We start from the raw sequence: 20,100 nt of genomic DNA on the forward strand, positions 1-20,100 counted from the left end.
GATAATTTGACTGCTTTCTTTCCAATTTGGATGCCCTTTATTTCTTTCTCTTGTCTGACTGCTCTCAAACTTCCAGTACTATGTTGAGCAACAGTGGTGTTGGGGGGCATCTTTATCATGTTCCAGATCCTAGAGAAAAGGTTTTCAGTTTCTCCTCATTCAGAATGAGACTAGCTGTGAAACTGTTGTCTATGCCTTTTATTATGTTGAGATATATTCCCTTTGTACCCAGTTTTTTGAGTGTTTTGATCATGAAGGAATGTTAAATTTTATCAAATGCTTTTTGAGCATCAATTGAAATGATCATATGGGTTTTGTCCTTCATTTTCTTAATATGATTTATCACATTTATTGATTTGCCTATGTTCAACTCTCCTTGCATCCCAGGGATAAATTCTACTTGGTCATAATGAATGAACTTTTTAATGTGTTGTTGAATTTGGTTTGCTAGTATTTTGTTGAGAATTTTTGCATGAAAATACGTCAGATATATCAGCCATTGATTTTTCTTTTGTATTGTGTCTTTGTCTGATTTTGATATTAGAGTGACACCAACCTTAGAGAATGCATTTGGAAGTATTCCCTCGCCTCTATTTTTTTGAAATAGTTTGAGTAGAATTTATACTAGCTCTTCTTTTAATATTTGGTAAAATTCAGCAATGAAGCCATTGGGTCCCCTACTTTTCTTTGCTGTGAGACTTTTTTTTTATTACAGCTTTGATCATCTTACATTTATTGGCTTGTTCAGGTTTTGGATGTTTTCGTAGTTAAATCTTGGTGTATTGAATGTGTCTAGAAATTGATCTATTTGTTCTCAATATTTCAATTCATTGCTATATAGTTACTCCTATAGTAGACACTAATGAACCATTGAATTTTTGTGGTATCATTTGTAAAGTCTCTCTGATTTTATTTATCTTAGTCTTCTCTCTTTTCTTCTTAGTTAAACTGGCTAAACTTTTTTCAATTCTGTTTTATGTTTTCAAAATACAATTGTTTTTGTTCTGTTGATCATCTGTGTTGTTTTCTTCATTTTTATTTATTTCTGTTTTTACATTTATTATTAGTTTTCCTCTAATTTTGGGTTTGATTTGATCTTGTTTTTCCAATTTTTATGGTGCATTGTTAGGTTGTTTATTAGATGTTTTTCTCCTTTCTTGATATCAGAGCTTTTATGTACAAACCTATCTTAGTACTACTTTTGCTATATACCATAAGCTTTTGTATATTTCCATTATTATTTGTCTCAAGACATTTTTCAATTTTTAAATAATTACTTCATTAACCCTCTGATCATTCAGTAGCATATTGCTTAATTTTCATGTTTGTGTAGTTTCCAAAAATCCCCTTGCTATTAATATCTAGTTTTATTCTGCTGTGGTAGGACAAGATTCCTGTTATTATTTCAGTTTTTTGAATGTTTTTAGTCTTGTTTTGTGACCTAACATATGGTCTATCCTTGAGAATGATCCATGTGCTGAAAAGAAAAATTTATATACTGCATTTGTTGGATTAAATATTCTGTAAATATCTATTAGGTCCATTTGGTCTATAGTGCAGATTAAGTCCAATGTCATTTTGTTGATTTTTTGTCTGTAAGATCTGTTCAATGCTGAAAGTGTGTGTTAAGATCTGTCCGGTGCTGAAAGTGTATGTTGAGGTTGGTTGAGATTTCCAGCTATTATTCTATTGGAGTCTATCTCTCTCTTTCTCTCTAATATTTGCTTTACATCAAAGTGCTTCAGTGTTGAGTGAACACTGGATTAATTTAAATAGTTAAATCTTCTGGATTAATTGACTCCTTTATCATAATGACCTTTTCTCTTCTTATGATTTTGTCTTGAAATAGATCTTTTTTGATATAAGTAAAGCTTCGTCTACTGTTCTTTGGTTTCCATTGGCATGGAATATCTTTTTCCATCACTTTATTTTTAAACTATTTATGTCTTTATAGATGAAGTGTGATTCTTGTAGACAGCAAATCATTAGGTCTTGTTTTGGATTCATTCAGCTACTCTATGTCTTTTTATTGGAGGATTTAGTACATTTACATTCTTTGTTTTTGTTGATTAGTAAGGAACTATTCCCACAACTTTGTTGTTTCTTGGTTGTTTTATTGGTCTTCTCTTCCTTGCTTCCTTCCCTCCTGTCTTCCTTTTATTGAAGATAATTGTCTCTGGTGGTATGCCTTAATTTCTTGCTTGTTATTTTTTTGTGTGTGTATCCATTGTATCTTTTCATGAGACTTGCAAATACTCTCATATAACCCATTATTGTAAACTGGTGACAACTTTACACTGCTTGCATGAACAAAGTAGCAAAAAGAAAACTAATAAAAATTCTATACTTTAACTTCCTTCCCACACTTTTTAACTTTTTGTAGTTTCTATTCTGTCTGTACCTTGCAAAGTTGTTATAGTTATTATTTTTTATAGGTTCATCTTTTCATTTTCCTACTTAACAGTAGTTTACACCATTATAATTACAGTATCATAATATTCTGTGTTTTCCTATGTACTTACTATAACCAGCGAGTTTTGTACCTACAGACAAAGTTTCTTGTATCTTATTAACATCCTTTTCTTTCTGATCAAAGAACTCCCTTTAGCATTTATTGTAGGTTCGATCTGGTGTTGATGAAATTCCTCAGCTTATGTTTTTCTGGGAAAGTCTTTCTTTCTCTTTTTATGTTTGAAGGATATTTTTACCAAATGTACTATTCTAGGGTACTTTTTTTCTTCTGCACTTAAAATATGTCATGCCACTCTCTCCTTCCCTTTAAGCTTTCCACTGACTGCTGTCAGATGTATTGGGGCTCTATTGTATATTATTTCTTTTTGCTATATTCCTGCTTTTAGGATTTTGAAGAAGTCTGATTATTAAATGTCTTGAGGTAATCTTGTTTAGGTTAAATCTGCTTGGTGTTCTATAACCTTCTTGTACTTGGATGTTGATATCTTCTCTAGGTTTGGCAACTTCTCTGTTAGTACTCTTAGCAATAAAATTTCTACCACTTTTTCTCTACCTCCTCTTTAATGCCAATAACTTAGATTTGACCCTTTGAGGCTATTTCTAGATCTTGTAGGCATACTTTACGATGTTTTTTTTTGTTGTTGAAAAAAAAAATATATATATATATTTAGAATTAGGCAGCTGAACTCAGTTTAGATGATCCCAATTTCATTGGCAACATCCAAAGCATCGTAATCAGGAGCCAATTGAACATATGCCTTTTTCTCTCCATCAGGCTGAATCAGGGTGTTGACCTTGGTCACATCAATGTCATAGAGCTTCTTCACAGCCTGTTTAATCTGGTGCTTGTTGGCTTTAACATCCACAATGAACACAAATGTGTTATTCTCTTCTGTCTTCTTCATGGCAGACTCAGTGGTCAGCGGAAACTTGATGACAGCATAGTGGTCAAGCTTGTTTCTCCTGGGGGCGCTCTTCCGAGGATATTTGGGCTGCCTCCGGAGTCGCAGTGTCTTGGGCCGCCGGAAGGTGGGTGACGTGCGGATCTTCTTTTTTTTTTTGTGGCTGCGGAAAGCTTTCAACACTGCCTTCTTGGCCTAAGCCTTCGCTTTGGCTTTGGCTTTGGCTTTGGCTTTAGGAGGGGCAGGAGCTTCCTTCTTTGCTTTTGGCGCCGTCTTGTGAAAAGGGCTACTTTATGATTTTTTATTCTTTTTGTTTATCTCCTCTGATTACATATTTTCAAATAGCCTGTCTTGAAGTTGACTAATCCTTTCTTCTGCTTGATCAATTCTGCTGTTAAGAGACTCTGACACATTATTTAGTATGTCAATTACATTTTTTTACTCCAGAATTTCTGCTCGATTATTTTTAATGATTTCAATCTTCGTGTTAGATTTACCTGAAAGAATTCTGAAATTATTCTCTGTGTTTTCTTGAATTTCTTTGAATTTCTTCTAAACAGCTATTTTGAATTCTCTTTCTGAAAGGTTGCATACCTCTGTTTCTCCAGAATTGGTGTCTGGTACCTTACATTCTCTTTGGTGCAGTCATGTGTGTCTGGATGAACCGATGCTTGTGGATATTTGTCTTTATTTGTGCATTGAAGAATTAGGTATCATGTCCTTCACAAGATGGCTTTCCAGGTATTCAAAAGAAGATGAGTATTGTGATCTAAGCCATATCTGCATTAGGGGTCACCCCCAACCCAGTAACACTTTGGTTCTTGAAGATTTATAAAAGTGTTGACTTGGTGGTGTGAACCCCGAAAATCTGAAACCGGTCTCAGTTAATTTAGAACGTTTATTTCGCCAAGGTTGAGGATACACGCCCACGACACAGCCTCAGGTGGTTCCGACAACATGTGCCCAAGGTGATCAGGGCATAGTTTAGTTTTATACGCTTTAGGGAGACATGAGACATCAATCAACATATGTAAGATGAACACGGGTTTGGTCTGGAAAGTGGGGGGATGACTAGAAGCAAAGACAGGGCTACTCAAAGCAGGGAGGTGGCTGCCAGGTCATAGGTAAATAAGAGACAAATGGTTGCATTTCTTTGGGATTCTGATTAGCCTCTCCAAAGGAGGCAATCAGATATGCATTTATCTCAGTGAGCAGAGGGGTGACTTTGAACAAAATGGAAGGCAGGTTGGCCCTAAGTAGTTCATAGCTTGGCTTAACTTTTCCCTTTAGCTTAGTGATTTGGGGGCCTCAAGATTTATTTTCCTTTCACAATGGTCTTGGATAAGATCTAGAAGAATTCTCTGGATTACCAGGCAGAGACTCTTGTTCCCTTTCTTTACTTTCTCCCAAAGAACAGAGTCTGCCTCTCTATCCTGAGCCACCTAGAGCTGGGGAAGGGATCACATAAGCATCACTGTGACCACAACCATTGGGATTGTACTGGGTTAGACCTGAAGTCAGTAGAGCACTGGGTCTTATCCAAGGCCTAATCTCACCACTACCTGGCTACCACCTATGTTTGCTCCAAGCCCTAAGGCTGTACTATCAGCTGGTGTTGAAGACAGCCAGTCTTGTGTCCTTCTGTTCAGGGTAGCATGTTCCCTTAGGCACTGGACTGGTCTAGCTATGCTGGCTGGGACCCACGGATTAGAGTAAAAAACTATAGGAATCTACCTCATTCTGTATTCCAATGCAGTGATCTGTCACTCAAACCACAAGACAAAGTCCTTCCCACTCTTCGCTCTTCTTTGCACAGGCAGAAGAACCTTACCTCCTGGCTAGCACTGTCACAGGCTCACAGGGATCCCTGCCAAGCTACCACTAGTGTGCACTTTGGACCCAAGGGCTCTTTAGTCAGCAGGTGATTAAATGCTGCCAGGACTAGGTCCTTCCCTTCAAAGCAGCAAATTCTATTCTGACTCAGGGCATGTCTAGATATGTCATCCGGGATCTAGGGCATGAAATGGGGGCCTCACAACCCTGCCCAGTGCCCTATCCTACTGTGGCTCAGCTGGTATCCAAAATGCAAGACAAAGTCCTCTTTTCTTTGTCCCATTCTTTTGTTATCAAAACACCAGGGGTTTGGTCTAAGTCCTGCTACTCACCACACAAAAAGCCAATCACTGATGTGATGAGTATTGCCAAGGAAGAAGGCTTTATTCAGGTGCTGCAGTCAAGGAGATGGGAGGTCAGTCTCAAATCTATCTCTCTGACCAACTAAAACTAGGAGTTTATATAGCAGGAAAAAAAATGTAACAATGTATAAGTAAATGGGAACTAGTGAGGGGCAAGGAAGCAATCATGACGATTGAGAGATTTGGCATCACATTGTCAAATGTGGTGCCTGTGGTGATCTGGTGAGTTGCAGATCTTTGATACTTTTTTTAAGACCTTAAGTTCATTTCCTGAGGAAAAAACTAAGATAAAACAAATTTAAGTTTCAAGCATTAGGACCAGAAGGGTCAGTTTCCATTTATTAAGGAAAAAAAAAAAAAAAAAACCTATTGGGACTATTGGGTCGGTTTCACTCTCCTCAAGAGAAAGAAAAGGGTGTCTTTAGAAGTTGAGCTGTGCTGGTTGGTGATCACGGAGAGGTGGCAAAAGTACTCCCTTAGTCACCCCAGCTGGTGTCTTAGTAGGTCACATGGCCCTGAAGTCACTGTCTCCAAGCTTAGCACAGTACTGGGACTCATCTATAAGTTGTGTTGTGTCCTAGACTGCTTTTCAAGTTTATTTAAGGCTTCTGAGCACATTAGCCCACTATGGCAAGGCTTGCCAAAGCAAGTGTAGACTGCTGAGATGGGCAATTCCTTTCTGGTTAGGGCTAATCTAAATTCTCCCCCCATGGGTGGGTATCTACTGAGTTCAGTCCAGTTTTGCTTCCTGCTGTGACAGGGCAACACTGAGTTCAATTGCAAAGTCTCCCAGTCGCTGCACTTTCTCTTCCCCAAACACAGAGATTCTCTGTGCCGTGCCTTTGCTGTCAAGGGATTGGGGAATAGTGGTGTAATTCAAGTCTGTCTTTTCCACCCTCTTCAGAGCCTCTTTCAGTGATATGAAGTCAAAACGAGTTACTGTGAGTACTCACCTGGTTTTTGGTTCCTATGATGGTATTTCCTTTGTGTTGATAGTTGTTAAATTTGGTGTTCCTGTTGGGGGAACAATCAGTGGAAACTTCTATTTGGCCATCTTGATCTGCCCCTCAAAAAAGCATTATTTTTAAATAGGGAAATGAGTAAACATTACCAGAAGTTGTTTTAAATATTGTGCTAAAACTTTTGTTCTGGTTTGCAAATAAAAATATTTGCAAAAAATTCATTTTCTTATTTCAAATAGAAATTCTCATATCTCCCTCTGGAAGTTGGTGGTGGCTGGAAATGAAGAAATTCACTGGGCAGGTTGAAAATTCTAAAATATACAGAAAACCAAGTATTCTCAAGGTGATGTTTATGTTGTGTGATCATAATTAAAATGAGCTTTAGTTTAAAAATAGCTAAAAATAAGTAAATAGCTGAATCTGCTTTCAGAAAGTTTTAAAGTAAATTTGAAATACGTTATACATGAACATTCCTTTATACTTTATCTTCTGCCTCCAAATTTAGCAATATGTTTTCATTTTCATTTTTTTTATTTTTTCACCTCGTCAAACCCTGTGTATTTAATATATTAGGTACATTATGCCAATTTGAATCATCTGGGGAATAAAGTATATTAAGTAATTAGCCAAAAACTCTTATATTCATATATTATATGAAAAATTAAATGCAATCTCTTCTTTCACCAATCAGAATTCTGGACCAATAATAATTTTTTAAAATACAGTATAATACATTTTTATCTTGTATTCATTATTAGTCTTCCACACAATAAAACAAAGATTTATGAGGGGAAATTTTGTCTTTTTCTTTATTTCTTTATTTAAGGACCTAAGACAATGCCTGGTACATATTAGCTCCTAAAATATGTACCTACTAATGTAAAAACAAATATATTCAATGTTAGTCTTTAAATATTTTTCTGTATAAATCTAGACTATAAATATTAACAAAGAGAAATGAACACATATGTCTATACAAAAACATGTATACTATCACTCATAGCAGCATTACAAATAATAGCAAAAAAGTGAGAATAACTCATATTATCACCTTGTGAATACATAAATGAAATGTTGTATTTGCATACAATGGAATACTATTCAATTTTTTTTTTTTTTTTTTTTTTTTTGAGATGGAATCTTGCTCTGTCACCCAGGCTGGAGTGTAGTGGCACGATCTTGGCTCACTGCAAGCTCTGCCTCCCAGGTTCATACCATTCTCCTGCCTCTCCTCCCAAGCAGCTGGGACTACAGGCTCCCACCACCACGCCTGGCTAATCTTTTGTATTTTTGGTAGAAACAGGGTTTCACTGTGTTAGCCAGGATGGTCTTAATCTCTTGACCTTGTGATCAGCCTACCTCAGCCTCCCAAAGTGCTGGGATTATGAATGAGCTGCTAATGTATGCTACTACTTGGGTAAATATGAAAAACATCATTTTAAGTGAAAGAAGCTAGATACAAAACAAATTGTATGATTCTGTTTATATAGAAAGTCTAGAAAAGAAAAATTTATAGAGACAGAATGTACATCAGTGGTTTCCAAGGGCCGTGGTAGAGTGTGGTGTTTACATGAAAATGGGAATGAGAATATTTCAGGCTGATGAAAATATTTTTAAAACTGGACTAAATCATTACTAAAATCATTTATTATATACTTAGAATAAAGAGGTTTATGATATGTAAACTATTCCACAGTAAAGCTAGTTTAAAAAGCATAATATATAAGTATATATATTCACACACATATATATGCTTGTGAATATATATACATATATACATAAATGTGTGTATGTATACACATCTATATGTATGTGTGTGTGTGTGTGTATATATATATATTTGTATTCTGTTTTGACACATACACACAAATAAACATATGTACACGAATATACAACTTATTTCCCTAAATTGAATCAAGAAACTTATTCGTGGTTACATTTGGAACAAAATATTTGAAGGTATGAGACATTTTTCTCTCATTATGTTTAGCTTTTTAAACAAGTTGAATTCTCAAAACTTATAAATGTATTATTTTTATTTAACAACGTCAAAAACATTTTAATTAAAACATATAAAAATTGAAGTCTCACTTGTCATCTGATTTCCAAAACTTGACCTGTTCTTTACATATCTTTAAATTAAAATTTGTCTGCCGCATACAGTGACCTTATGTATACACTTGCTAGACATAGAACATTGAACACCATTGGCTGAGCATCTTTTGATGATTATGATTCTGTCAGAGATAATGCTGTTTTTCATTGAACTCATTGTACTTAATATATTATTTAAAATTATCAGCTGATAACCAATTTATATATCTTTATCCAAAATGTGAAGTACTTTCCAGGTCATTTCATTATGTTTATCTAAATGCTCCTCCATTTCTATTATGCACCAGAATAAGCTGGGGAGCTTATTAAAACTGCATCTTCCCAGATCACATCCAAAATATTTCTGTGTTGTAGTTTTAGATTGTATTCTGGAAACTGATTTAAAAAAAAGAATACTAAGTGATTCTGATGCAGGTGGCCTTCAAACTGTGCTTTGCCAAACATTCGTCTTGACTAAGTCAATCGTAATGGATCTCATATCTAATTGGGGGGATCTCAAAAAAGTCCATTTATTTGGAACTAGGTATTTTCCAACACATTTGTGGTCTATTAGGGGAAAATACTACACTGTGATGTTTGTATCCTCAAACATAGGTAAGCATTTAGCTAAATAGCAAAATCTATGCTGTTAGAGCCCAGATGACACCTCCTCTGTCATTCATGATACACAGTGGCAGAGTGACTTCCAAACAGCAAATGTCCTTTCAATAATGGATGAAGACACTAAACTTAAAAGTTCTCACTTGAGAAATTCCAAGTATAGATTTACAGGATTTATGTAAGTTATATAACACATATCAGCCTGAGACATAGACCAAATGGAATGTAGAACAGGAGAACCAGTAGAATAACACAAGAAGAGACATTCCTCTCTTAACCATTTTTCCAAATTCCCTTATTGCAAACACTTAGCATTATTACCAAAATTACATCATTATATCACTAGTATGTTACCATATATCTTATTAATCTGAATTGTTCAATTAAATCTGAACATTTAATCTGAACCTCTACTACAATTTGAGTCATTAACTGATCCTTTTATTGTCATGTTAAAATTCAAATTAAAGAAATCCTTTGAATTTATTAAAAAATGATACAGGCAGCCATACAATGCAAAATATACCTTTTACAGGAACAGATAAAATATAAACATTAAACACACAAACAATAATGTTTTCTTAAGCCGGGCACGGTGGCTCACACCTGTAATCCCAGAACTTTGGAAGGCTGAGGCAGGCGGATCATGAGGTCAAGAGATCAAGACCATCCTGACCAACATGGTGAAACCCTGTCTCTACTAAAAACACAAAAATTAGCTGGGCGTGGTGGCACATGCCTGTGGTCCCAGGTGCTTGGGAGGCTAAGGTAGGAGAATCGCTTGAACCCAGGAAGTGGAGGTTGCAGTGAGTTGAGACTGTACCACTCTGCACTCCAGCCTGGGCGACACATCGGGACTCTGTCTCAAAAAAAAAAAAAAAGAGAATGTTTTCTTAAGGAACAAGGAGGGAAACATGAGTGTGATATGCCAAAAAAGTAATGTGTGTGCATGTGTGCGTATGCATATATATATATATATATATATATATACACACGTGTGTGCATATATATGTGTATAAATATATAGACAGATAGATAGGAATACAAGTACATGTACAGACCAATGGTAATAAAGTACAACATGAAGACTGTCTTTAATTCAACCACCTGTACCTAAGATAAGGAGAAGAAATAAAGAAAGGAGGAAAGGAGAAAAGGACCAGGATACACTCTGTCAATAGTAAGATTCTGAGACTTGATTTAAGAGATTTGGTAGGAAATAATATTAGATAACTCTGCCTCAGTCCGATTTATTCTTTGGGAAATTTGACACAGATCACCCATTTTAACAGCTCCCCCAAAGCAAAGGCAGAATATTCCTTTGACTCCTTGATACATGAGTGCCTGACATAGTTGTGACACAGAGATAACTATCACATTATTACTCTTCATTGATGAATTACAGAACTTCCTGTAAGTCACTGAGAAAACAATCTGATTTATCTGGTTTGTCTCACTTTAAATTCTAAAACAAAAGCTTATTATAGGAAGTCCTTTTTTATATAGTACAAAGCAAAGTACTTCAGGTCATTATTTTCCAAGGTATTTTCCTAAAGACCACCTAGATCAAAGAACTCAGATTTGCTTCTTAAGTTTCTATAATCTTGTATCGAAAACAAAATCAACTTAATCAGAATTTTAGGATTGATGTTATTAATTTCGTATTTTTAACAAATACCCTAAGGGATTCTGGTGAATACCTGAGAACGACCCTCTAGATGATGAAGATGACAATACGATTCTGCTGTGCAAGTCTAATTCAGGTTCATGTACTGATTTGTATTTATCATTGTAGCAGGCTGAATAGTGATCACACAAAGATATCTGTGTCTTAAATTCCAGGGACCTGTATCTGTTATTTTATAAGGAAAAAGCATCTTCACAGATGTGATTAAATTAAGGATCTTGAGGTGGAGTGATTGCAGTGGATTATTCAGGTGGGTCTTAAATGTTATTGCAAATGTCCTTATAAGAGAGTGGCAGGAGGAGAGGTCATATAGACAGACAGGAGAAGTGATATGCAGATGGAGTAGAGAGAGATTTACAGATGTTACTCTTGAGATGGGAGTGATGGAGCCACAAGCCTAGAAATTCCAGTAACCTCCAAATGCTGGAATAGGCCAGGAAGTGATTCTCCCCTACAAGCAAACCATGACCCAGCTGACACCTTGATTTTGTTCCAGTGGAACTAATTTCAGATTTCTGGCCTCCAGGACTGTAAAGGAACAGAAGTGTATTATTTTAAGTCAGTAAGTTTTTGGTAATTTGTTAGAGCAAGCCCAAGAAACTGGTAAAGTCCTCATGGAACAATGAACCGATTAAGCAATAGGTAAATTGGCTTAATTCTATTTCCTCTACTGAATTGAAGGAGAAATTACCTGATTTGTCAGGTTTTCTTCGCAAGCTTGGGCGGTAATCAGAGTGAGGGCAGTCATAATAGAAAACCAGTAAAATTTTTATTGCACTTTCAAAAATGGCCAGTGAAAGTCAACAGACATATTCATGGGACAATTATCCCCTTAATGTATCTATGAGTTATATTTCTTGCTAGATCCAAGATGACAAACGGAAGAACAAATTGTTGTAACAAGAAAGGAAAGAGAGATGCATATAGCAAGTACCACAATTAGTGGGGAAAGACCACAAAACAGACAGGTATGAAGAAACAGAGTGACGCAAGAGGGCCAAATGTGTAAGAGGTTGAGGGATGCATTTATAAACTGAATCCCAAGCATGTAGTAAAAAGCCTAGCACAAAGAAGAAAATTAATAAATGTTGAATTAATGAATAAAACATCTTTAAGGTTCCAGTCTAAAGTATGCATGGCAAAGTGTTAAACTAAGTCCAATATGTAGGCAAGGAGAAATCAGAATATGGATAATGGTATTTACTGTAACTGAGTCATGTAGCATGCCCTAATCGTTGTGATATATGAATTGTGGTCAAGATTCACTGTGATCTCTATTTAAAATATTATAAATATCCTCCAGTGGTATCTTATAGGGACAGTTTAACCAATGGTAGTGCTTATTTTTGTGCCAGGATAGAGAAGTGAGTAGAACATGGATTATTCAGTTCAGTTGTTTAATAAAAATTGGGAGATGGGTAAACAATTACACATCTTAATCTAGAAAAAATAGGCAAGTAGAAATAAGTAGCAGGACTAGAAGAGTAATTTGGAAGTTCCTTAAATTAAACAATTTTATTTTACTATTCCCAAGGATTCTGAAAGTCTTTTTTAGTTTTTATTTTTCATTAAAATTTTCTATCAATGTTTGATTTCACTGGAGATGTTAGCTTATTTCATTATGATAGAGCTCTTGATAAGTAACTTGGGACAGAGCTGATCAAGAAAACCACAGTAAGTAAACTGCTTCTGAAAACATTTAATAAGCAATGCACTGTTATTACTTATTAAAGATAATACTTATAAAATGAAAATATAACTCCCATTGTCTGAGTATGGGGAAGTCAGCCAAGCACTTCTCTTAACTATGAGAGTTTCTTCCAAATGGCAGAATAAATACTCTAGTGACAAAACAAACACTCAAGCCCTTTCTTAATGTTTTTGGCTATGCATTCCTCTCTTTTGAATGACTCACTTTGCACCCAAGGAAATGTGGAGTCATCTCTCACTATTCTCCCTCACTTCTCACATTTGATCACTCTCAAAGACAAAGAATTACTCTTTCTCCAACCTCTTGTTTCCTAAAGATGACTTCCCCATTTATTTCCAGGTGGGGACAACATTTTCATTATCATTACCAATTTAAATTTTCAGTACCTTGATTTGCTTATCACAATGGGAAAGAGGTGACTTCTCCAATTGACGAAATAGGTTATATTATTTCATTAGGTGGACTAATATGGAAACCGATGCTTGTGCCTGGTTTTCCCTCACATTGCTTACCCTATTTTTCCCTGTTGTTAGCCCCTTTAGCCTCTTAGGTCTAATTGTACTTAAATGTGATGAACTCATTTTACTGCATGTAGAAGATGTTAAAAAAGAAAAAGAAACAGAAAAACGTAGTTCTCAAAGGTCTGGTTAAGAATTTTCTCTTCTATGTCCAGTTTCGCTAACCCTGATTGACTTAATAAGTTGTGACAGCTCTTTACAATGTCCCCAACTGCCTTTATTTGGGGATGAAAAAAAATGAAGAATCATCATATTAGTCTCTGGTTCCTGAATCATTCTTTTATTTTACTTCTTATGGAGTTTTATACTTTGCAGAATAAACAGATATTTAATTTTGAGCTCATGCTTCCTTATAATTACTCTCTCTTGGTTAAGAACCAGGAAGAAGACGGTGTTTTATTATACTATACCACACCTCCCAAACTTTATTAGTCCTATTAATTTACAGTTTTAATAATTATCTATAATTTTATTTTGTTTTCTTGCTTTTTTGGGATATTGAGATCTCTAGATGCAATAACATCAATAAACTTCTAACCAATCTTCAGTATTTTCTAACATTCTACTGACATTATGCTCTTTGTGAGATGTATCTTGGTAGATCAATTTCATAGGTGTTTCACCTGTATAGTCACATGGGACCCTGCACTCAGGAGGGCTCTTCACTTGGTTTGATGATCTGTTATATTTTTATGTTCTTAATTTTATCTTAGAATTTGTGTTTTGTAAGTGGAAGGTGATTTTAAAAATGGGGCATGCCTGCGGGCAGAGGAAATACATGCAATATGTGCCCTCTGTTTCTTGATGATTCATTCACACACAGAGTCAATTATGCTCCATGAACATCAAATTCTAGTGGGTCCATAAGCATGGGAGTTCAGTGAGATTGACAGTGAGTGTAAGGTAAGTGTATTAATTTCACAGCAGAGTAAGAGAAGTGACTGACAGCCCCAAGAAAGCAAGCTTTCTTTTTGAAACACAATTTGCTTAAGTTGCAGAAAGAAGGTTATTGATGACATTCTAAAAAAATACAAATAACTGAGAAACCTTATCATATTCCTTTTTACTGGTGACACTTTCTTTCCTTTATTGGCTAGCCAATTACACTAAGCTCTATTAATAGTTGCAGAAATACATAAATAAGATATAAAGATACTAAGAATTTATTTTATGTATAGTAAAACATTAAATTTCAATTATAATAAATTATATTATTTTTGTCTTTTATGCAATATATTGCATCATTTGGTTGGACTCTGCATTTATGCATATTTACAGGAAGCACACATTTCTTTTTTACCTGTTATATTTTGTAGAAGTTAAGCTTTTATTTTATTTTTTCTATTACTTTTAATACCTGTTCCCACATATCTGTTCTCCTGCCTATGCCAATCACTAAATGAAGAAAAGGCATATGTATACAAAAAAGATGGAATTGATTGTGGGCACCTTGGAGGTAGCTGTCACACCCATTATGAACCTCAGATATGAATAAATAAAATATTTATTTTATATATTAAATAGTACATTATGTAGTACATTTTAGTTTACATAGTAGTACATTATATTGTTACTGTTGCTCTATACTTTATGAAAGAGATCATTGGTATAATTCCATATAATCCCATCAACACAAATTAGATTTTTATTACTATCATATTCCAGAGAAAATGTGAATTAGAGCTTTCATTGTATCAAAACTTTAAAACTACACAATTGCAGCTACTATTTATATTACATTATTTCTCTATTATATCATAAAAGAATTCTGATTTTTATTGAGATAAAAGCTTGGAAAACATTTAAAAGATTAATTTAACACATGTAACCAAAACTCTGTGCACATGAATTAAAATATGCATTTTTCTAAATATCACCTGAAGTATTTACAAAAATGTACGTTATATTATATCACTAAAAAAGAACCTGTGTTTTTCTAAAAATGAAAATACTAATGAATATCACACAAAAGATGTTCCCTAACACAGTATATATAAATTGTATCTATAAAAATTTGATAATAAGAGGGAGTTTGAGTTTCCATTCGACCATGTCAGGGACTTGGAAGTTGTCACCTTGTCCTAATAGTAAGTAAAAAGCTGAACAAAGTGAAAAATTAACAACTCTTTATAAATTTGTCCAGAAGTAAAGTTATAGGGTAAACTTCTGCCCACAAATTTGGGAGATAGACAGGCAAATATGGAGAATCACAATTTACTGAAACAAAAATCCTAAGCAGAAACCTCCATGAAAACCAGTATATAAAGTAAGAGAACCTGACCATAACTGATAAATTGCTAGAGGCTCAGAGTGAGCATGTCTGAGAGTTAAACATTTCGGAGAGACCCAGTCACAGAGAGACCCTGACACTGTGAGATTTACATCCAGGACCTCAACCATGTTCTCCCAGTGAATACAAGAGAAAAATCCTCTCATGTTTCTGTCAGGAGGAGGGGAAAATAAACCATATTGAAATACACCAGGGAATTCTGTTTTTTAAATAGGCCTACCCTCAAGAGAAACTATATTACCAGAGCCTAGACTATTGGGGTTTTAATAAAAGACTATCTGGGGAAAGGGAAATACTGACTCAAGCCCTCTCTGGCCTTCCACGTGGGAAAAGGGAAGTGCCTAACTCTAGCCCACTTTGGCTGTCTAATCACACCTAAGCTGGGTGCAAGGAGGCCCAGGAGCACTTGTGAATTTCACAGTTAAGAGAGGCAGGTTTACTAAAAGACCAAGACTTAGTCATATGACTATAGAATGACTTCACAATGTTTATTCATATCAAGAAAATTGTAAGAAAAAAAAAGCCTGATGCTCATCACCTGGAGAAAAAAACATATATTTGTTCATCAGCATAATACATAGCAATGAAAGTAAAATGAATACAAGCAAATTTATGCATGAGTTTTAAATGTATCCTTTTTTTTTTTTTTTTAGTAAAAGACGAAAGATTTATTTGATTTGAAGAAAAACCAGTGAATTAAATGTATCCTTATATTTAGAAAACATAAAGCAATTCTGATGACTACCTTCGGTGTGACACCATATTTATAAGACATGAAAAGAATAAAAGCTAAATTATGTGTTGTTTAGTGATAAATCAATAAAATTAGGCAAACTCAATATTAAAAAGTATGAGTGATAAATATAATATATAAGACAATAATTATTTCTGGAATGAGACAGGGTTACGAGACTGGAAAGAAGCAAGCACATGCAAGTAGTTTCCTTAAATTGACAACATTCTTTTTCAGTAATTTGCATGGTATGTGATATGGTTTGGCTTTGTTTCCCCACTCAAATCTCATTTCAAATTGTAATCACCAAGTGTTGAAGGAAAGACCTGGAGGGAGGTGACTGGATCATGGGGACAGTTTCCTCTATGTGGTTCTCGTAAAATGAATTCTCATGAGATCTGATGGGTTTATAAGGGGCTCTTCCCCTTCACTTTCTTTCTCTCTCCTGCTGCCTTGTGAAGAAGTCTCCTTCTTCACAGTTGTTTGGATAAAAAGCTTCCAAGCTTTTACATGAGTAACTAGAATTTCCCAGCTTCACTTTGTTTCACACATAACTTCATACTTGACAAGGTTCACAGAAGCATGGGCAATGCTGAAATAATCAACTAAGTAGAAATTGATTACTTGTTTTACATTAAAGTTCTTTGATGCAATTGGTCATATTGACAGAGGTAGAGAAAATAGAGACCAAACAGGGCCCAGAGGTCCCAGAAACTATGTTTCTCGGTGACTTAGCATTATAATCACAGTCTTACTCAGTTTGTCAGATAAATTATATGGTACCCATACAGGGAACAAAGCGTTTCATTAGCTAATGAAAAAATTCTAAAGAAATAAAAGAGGAGTGTTTGTTCTCAGATAACTTACTGTTCAGTTAGGGCAAAGAAAAAAATCCTCTCCAGATATTCACCTTATTGCACAATCAGCAGGAGCCATCTTTTTACATTAGGTGCTCTGTAGTTTCTTTTTTGATGTTTGTTTTCCTTTGTTTTAAAATTTTATTTTCCAGCTTTGTTGCTGGTACACAGAAACAAAAATTTGTTTTTAATGAATTGAATAATTTTCTTGCATGGGTGTATTGGTCTGGGTTCTCCAGAGAAATGGAACCAATAGGGAACAAACATACACGCACATACACACATGCAAACACATATGTAAAGATATTTACTGTGAGAAAATTGATGCACACAATTATGGAGACCAAAAAGTCCAAGATCTGCATTTGGTAAGCTGAAGACAAAGGACAACTAATGGGATAGTTCTAGAATGAGTCTGAAGGCCTGAGCACCAGGAGAGCCAACGGTCTAAGTTCCAGTCTGAGTCTGAATCCAAAGGCAGAAGAGGATTGATGTCTCAGACTGAATACAGTCAGGCAGAAAGTTATTCTGCAATTTCCAGAGTCAACTAGACCTTTCTAAAAAAAAAAAACTGGAAACCAAATAGATTTCACAGCAGTTCTTCACAGTAACAAAATTTGATGTTGGAATTCATAATCCTTAGACTTTCTTTCATAAATCAGACAACATCAAATTTATAAAATTATTTGAAAACTATTCCAAAGTAATATAGTAACAGGTGAATTAAAATACAAGTGAAAAATAAAAGTATATTGCAAATATACTTTTGCAATATTTTGAATTTTGCAAAAATTCAAAATGCAGGCAGGAAAATATTGTGAACAGGGTAGAATTAATTTCTTGTAGTGCCATGAGTATTTAATGGGATCATACTAGTTGTGGATTATTTTAGAAGCTACCAAGGCAAATTAAACATGAATCGTGATCTCAAGAATCTTATAGCATGGCAAATATGAATAGAGACCACCAAAATCAATCAAGTTATGTAAAAAATATTATGGAGGACAATGCCTCACCTTTTTTTTTTTTTTGCCTAATACATCTACCTCAAACATGGACTTTTAACAGCCAGCAGCCACTGTATCTTTTATTGAAGGATTGCCCTTTAGCTAGTGAAACCACTTGGTCCAGACAGAGGAAATGAGTTCTTCACGGGATTTCTGCCTAAGATCTCACTGATACTTGGCTTCTCCCTTCTGGAAACCGAACCTAAGTTTAGTACAGGATAAATCTACAGGTCCTGAGAAGGAAAACAAAAGCCTCCCCAGGAAGTAACCTTGTTTTTGATTTCATATTCTATGTGGAGCAAGATCATCTTGACTTTGTTACGATGGTTTTATTGCTTTCATGTTCAGAGATAAGTATTAGTTATTACTTTATGTTGCAGAGAGTATCTAATCAATCTACCTAATTTTAAACATTTTTTTTCCTTTTTTAAATGTAGTACAATCTCAAATCTATTGAAATTATTACATTCACTTATGATAAGGATGAATCTCATGGACAAAATGATTAACACTCCTAGAGAACTGACTTGTTTAAACAATGATTATGTAGCTTGTCCATGTGAAATGCAATTCAGTAATCTTTCAGCATTTTTGTTACTTCAGTTACAGCGTACAAAGTTCAGCTTAATTAATTAACCCTAGATTCTTGTAAACAAAAACGTTATGTTTGCTATAGTAATAATACATTTCCATTTATCAAGAAAAGGAAATCAGCTTCATTCACTGGAAGAATTACTTTTTCTTTTTTTATCCTCTTCAAAAGTACAGATTGACTTAAATTCTAGAAAAGAGTTCAGGAAATTATATTACATAATGAAACATGTTAAATGTCACAAGAAACATGAGTTACCTTCAAGAGATACGTATAAAATTGTTTGATGATAGATTTTTTTATTAAGTGATGAAGGAGAATTTGTTAAATGAGAGCTGGATCAATTTACTCTGTTACAAGTTAGTTAGACTGTCTGAAATATGTTTAAAGAGGATGGAGATTATGCTTTGGGACCAGAGGGTCAATAATACATCTTCCTAAAAGGACCGTATATCTACTATTCACTAGAATGTTAGACCTAGGATAGTATCTGCTCTGCATGAGGAGCTAGCAGATCTTCAGTTCTATGCTGAAACTACAGTTAAATTCTAGTAATTGAATCCAAGATAAATGTTGGTAAAGTTTCTGACAAAGAGAGCTTGGCATATTATTTTTAGCTGCCTACAGCCAAAGTAAATTATATTAATTAGACAGAAATTCACAGAATAAATTATGGTTAATTAGCCTGATCCACACAAATTATAATGAAGTCAAATGAACTAAGTGAATTGCAGCAGATCAGGCAGGATGAGACACTTCTAGATTATATTCCCAAATCTGAAATTTCGGTAGTCTGAATCTTTTATGGGGAGAAATCTGGGACTTCTTAACTCATTCAATCCTATTTATATGTCAAAACTTCTTCTTTTTTTTTTTTTTTTTGAGACAAGGTCTTGTCACCCAGACTGGAGTGCGGTGGCCCAATCTTGGCTCACTGCAACCTCCACCTCCCAGGCTCAAACAATCCACCTGCTTCAACCTCATGAGTAATTGGGACTACAGGCATGTGCCACCATGCCCAGCTAATTTTTTTGTATTTTTGGTAGAAATGGAGTTTGGCCATGTTGCCCAGGCTACTCTTGAACACCTGGATTCAAGCAATCTGCCCACTTCAGTTTCCGAAAGAGCCGGGATCAGAGGCATGAGCCACCATGCCCAGCCAGTGTATGCTAAAGTATTAATACAATTTTAAAAGGTTTTATATTATTTTTTCCACACAGTAAGAAATGTCTTGTTGCTATGGATTTTCATTTTATCATATGACAGAAGGCCTTCCAACTGTCATATCAGAGCAAAGGAAACATGAGGCAGGATGGGAAGGCACAATGTTGTGGGTGTGGCTGAACACAGATGGGGGCCAATAGCCGTTTGCTCCCTCCCTCATTATCTCTCTTTTTCTCTCCTTCCTTCCTTCCTTCCTTCCTTCCTTCCTTCCTTCCTTCCTTCCTTCCTTCCTTCC

At 35.1% G+C, this 20,100-nt stretch overlaps 1 pseudogene; it reads right to left on the bottom strand.

Annotated features, from left to right (window-relative positions):
* Positions 1–3,164: 3,164 nt before the first annotated feature.
* Positions 3,165–11,681, bottom strand: LOC111545424 (annotated as a pseudogene).
* Positions 11,682–20,100: the final 8,419 nt, after the last annotated feature.

The sequence above is a fragment of the Piliocolobus tephrosceles genome, chromosome 15 (assembly GCF_002776525.5).
Source record: "Piliocolobus tephrosceles isolate RC106 chromosome 15, ASM277652v3, whole genome shotgun sequence".
Taxonomy (NCBI): Eukaryota; Metazoa; Chordata; class Mammalia; order Primates; family Cercopithecidae; genus Piliocolobus; species Piliocolobus tephrosceles.